The following is a 4431-nucleotide window of genomic DNA, read 5'->3' as shown; positions in this document are numbered from 1 at the left end:
ACTTACTTAGCAGGTACCCAAAAAAAACACACGATTTTTGTTTTCTCATTACAATGATTTAATTATAGTATGGTGAATATGGTCGCTCCATAACTCTGGTTAAACTTCTATAAAAATTTTTAATTGAAAAGAGGCTCGTACAAATTTGGGTTTCACAATTTTGTGTTTACGGTTTAGAGAGAAAGAAGGAAGATGGAAGAGAAGGAAATAATGCTCATGGCTCATGGCCCTAATTGATTTTTAGAGAGAGAAAATGAAGTTGGGATGCTGATTTGCGATAGTTTGAAGAGAGTTTTTCTCTCTGATTTGGGATTTGGGATGTTGTTTCAAAGAAGGCCCTAACTGTACTATTTGTGAAAAGGCCCTAACGGATTTTTAGAGAGAGAAAAAGAAGCGGGTTTTTCATTTTCTTGGGGAAAGAACAAGCAGAGCTGAAGGATTAGGTTTGGGGAACTAATCCTATATGTACAATTGCTTGCTCCTCCAAGTTTACAGTACAATTGCTTGCTCCTGTAAGTTTACAGTACAATTGCTTGCTCCTGTAAGTTTACGGTTTACACTATATTGTCTCTTGCAAGTTTATAGTACAATTGCTTGCTCCTGTAAGTTTACAGTTTACACTATTTGTTTACCTTTGTTATCACATAATCAAAAACAAAATATTGATTACTTGGTCATGTAGTCACACTCTTTGCTTCTCATTCATCAGTAAAAGACTATGTTTTGAGCTCTAATTTGTGCCATAAACAGTATTCTCATAAAAACAATTATCACAAATAATCACAGAAATTTGCATGTATATGATTTTTTTTACATAATGATTTACTTTACAAAATGATTTGCTATAAACAGTATTTCATTTACACAATGATTTTCCATAATAACAGCTGAAATCTGCATCTATTTGTTTAAGTTTTTTAAAAAAAGGGAAAAAAAATTCATACCTTCATTCTGCAATTGTGGCTTTGAAGAACATAGTAGGGATAAAAATTTCTATTTTAGATTTTTTTATGAAATAATATTTTTTTTTTCAAAATCATGAAAATAGCTGGTTGCAATATACAAAACAGAAAAAAAAAAAAAACTTTCAAAAAAATTATAGGTAAAAAAAGATACGATATTTTGGCCTGATTTAAATCGTATTATGAAAAAAACGTGTTTTAAACGTTTTTATGAAACTAAGAGATTTTTTCCGACCTTTTCAAAAAGTTGCCGTTTAAAACTGTTTCCATAAAAACCCTGAATTTTTTAAAAAATCGTCAATTAAATGGTGATTTGCTAACTAGGGTCTTACTTCATTTCGAACAAAAGTTCCAATTGTTTAATTCAATGTCATTTGGGATCTTTATCTCCCAAGGGTGAACTTTCATTCTCCTGTATTCTAAAAGCATATAGATGTTTAGCGACTACACGAGAATTGGTGGGTACAAGTCTCATTTGAAGGCATAGTGACTACATGGGCATTGGTTTTTGTTTCATTTATTTTTTGCAGAGAGTTGTTCTCTTTCCTGTTTGAAACAACTCTTTTGCATCATATGTTTCACTTTTACCTTCCTCATTTCTGGTGTTAACATGTTGTGATTTCCTTGGAAGAAATGTATTCTGGAGAATTAGAAGTCAATCCTTTTTTATGTTCAATCCCTGATTTAGAAGGAACCAGTCGCAGTTTGAATGGTATCTAACTTAAAGCTTATCACTTACAGGTCAAAACAAAGAAGCATTTTTGATGGATCACATGTCTTCTTAGTTCTGACTTATTTTCTTTTATCAGTCCTTCAATAGAAAGGAGCTTGTTGTAGTTTGAACCATTTCTGACCTTCCATTTTTCCACTTTCAAGTTATACGACCTTGTTCCCTGATATTGTTTGTCATGTGGTTTTAATAAATTTTGTTTGAAGTATGGAACTCTCTCCTATTGAGTTTTAAGTCCATAGAAATGGGCTTAAGCCATATTAAACCTTAACTTTTTATGGGAGTTGGTAAGAACCTTTCTTTCCAATACCGTTTCTTTGGATTTTCCCTATGGTTGTTTCACTGCTCTCCATGAACTCTCTCCAACTGCTTTCCTGAAGTGGGTTTTTATAGAGGCTTTGGGAGCTGTCACTGTTAATTTTCATTTTTCAGATGTCCTGCAAATGATAAACCTGGTGGCATAATTATTGCTGTAGCTGATTATGTGCTTAGTAGCTGATTATGTGCTTCTAAATATGGAGGTTGTTTGTAACTTTGTATGATATGATCTTGCTGTCCATGTTTTGCATCTGGCCATATTTGATCCTCGAGACAATCATCAAAACAGTTAAATATTATAATAGAAGATTCTGCCATTTAACTTTCGAGATGGTCGGACTTAGGAAATAACACACTAGCTGCCATCTAAGGTATCACAGCAACAAATATCTGTGTATTCTTAGAGGTAAGGGGGCATCTCTACACCTTACCTCGTCTGGTTGTACATGGGAAGTACCATATGTTAGTTCCACATGAACTGGCTAGACATGCTTTAGCTGCTAGCTTATGGAGCCTTCAGGGAAAAATTACAAAAACCCCCAAGACCATATTTTCTATGCAACTTACCCCCAACCAAATAACCCTTCAAGAGAAAAAATTCATTTTTTTAGATGGAAATGCTTTTACACAAAAATCATTTTGGCCAGATTCGACGTTGACTTTTGGACCCCAGTGGCACATTAGCGGAGCACACCATCACATTGTCGGAGCGCACAAATGCCGGACCGCCCTAAGACAACTACTGGACCGAAACTGAGTAATGCCGGACTGCCTTTTATATAGTACCAGAGCATTGGAATCCAGTAACATTTATTAATGGACCGTCGGACCACCCTAAGACAACTAACGGACTTGCCGAAACTGAGTACCGCCGGACCGCCTTTTACATAGTACCAGAGTTGCCGGATCGGACTTTATACAGTGCTGGAGCCCTACTGTCGTAATAAAGTGTTGGAGCCCTACTGTCGTAAAAGTAAGGGAGGGTAGTTTAGTCATTTTTTTATTTTTTATTTTGTTGGAGAGGTACTTGCATAGCAAGTGTATTTTGAGGAAGAAAGTGAGAAAATGTTACGTTGGGGGTAAGTTGCATAAAAAGTGTAGTTTTGGGGTTCTTTTTGTTTTTTTTTTGTAATTTTCCCTATATTTCATCCTATTAGAGGGGCTGAGCTTCTCGAATATTGAGATTTTATTTGGAATAGCGTTTATTTTCCAATTGTTACCTTTTATAGCATTCTTTTTCAATTGGTGCTACTGTTATGGTAGCATTCTCATACCACACCAGTTAAGCTTCTCTAATATGGAGGTTATGTTCAGAGCAATCATCCTAAATCTCAAGGCCTTCAATGGCAGGTGAATGATGAAACACTTCCAGGTTTAAGGACTATAGCGTCTTATATTAATAGGAATTTCTCTGTCAAGAAGGTGAATTTGTCATCTTGATTAGAATTTTAGTGGAAAATCTCTCCTAGTCGGAAAAATTGTTACTATTTTTATGGGGTTGTGTATTGCAATAGCAAGTTATTAGCTTTTTGATCGAATCTGGCTGTGCCAGTTGTAAATTAAGTTGTTCATTAGTTGTTTCACTTTCATCTCAAATAAAATTGATCCATTGGTTGATTGGTTTTTTTGGTTGAATTCATTTAGGTCCTTTGGATGAAAATATAAATGGAGGGACAAACATGTGAAGCTGGGTTTCTACCCAAACTTTGCCTTAGTGTGGAAAAGTTCAATGTATGTGTCTCAGATGGGTTGCTTTCTGATCAAGTGGCTGCCATGAAAGAAGAGTGCATGCGTGTTCTCAAGGATCACATCACTAAAAACAATGCCCCCATGGATATTCCAGATGAACCTCTTGAAGGTTCCTCTGAAGACGAGCCTGGTGATCCGCCCAAGAAGCAAACTGAAACTGGGAGATCCAAGAAGCGAAAATGATCATTTGTTTTGGTTTCAGGATCACCTTTCGACTTTATTGAACTGATTACAAGTGGCAGGGTTGATTCGGGAATTTTACTAGTAGTCTTTTGTGGGATTTTATTGTAATTTGTTGTCTAAATAAGAGTATGACAAGGATCACCATGTTAAGGCAAACATAATTGATGCCCAAAAAAATAAGAAAAAGATTAAATGTTGTAGTACTTCGTAAGGCCATTGGGACATGGCCTGATTCTAGGATTGAAAACTAAAGGGCGCTGCTGATATAGTCATGGGGTGTTAAAATAAAAAAATATATATAAACAAAAAAGAAGCTGTAAATGTACTTAGACTTTGAAAATTGACTATTTGAAAATAATTAAAAAGAAGGGCTAAACACGGACAAAATGAAGTGTAAATGAGAAGAGACTAAAAAAATCGGAAAAACCATAGAGAAAAATACAAACTATAGGTAAAACATTTAAGAAATATGGAAATCTATAAAAAAAG

General features: G+C 35.0%; 1 long non-coding RNA gene across 1 annotated transcript; it reads left to right on the top strand.

Annotated features, from left to right (window-relative positions):
* Positions 1–443: 443 nt before the first annotated feature.
* LOC148780504 (uncharacterized) lies at positions 444–4098 on the top strand. Its single transcript, XR_016041732.1, has 2 exons — positions 444–512; positions 3655–4098. It is a non-coding gene; the product is annotated as an uncharacterized LOC148780504 (long non-coding RNA).
* Positions 4099–4431: the final 333 nt, after the last annotated feature.

This window comes from Amborella trichopoda, chromosome 9, assembly GCF_054954075.1.
Source record: "Amborella trichopoda isolate Santa Cruz 75 chromosome 9, AtrichopodaSantaCruz75HAP2 v2.0, whole genome shotgun sequence".
Classification (NCBI taxonomy): Eukaryota; Viridiplantae; Streptophyta; class Magnoliopsida; order Amborellales; family Amborellaceae; genus Amborella; species Amborella trichopoda.
The sequence above is the reverse complement of the archived record's forward strand: the minus strand, read 5'-3'. Positions and strand labels throughout refer to the sequence as shown.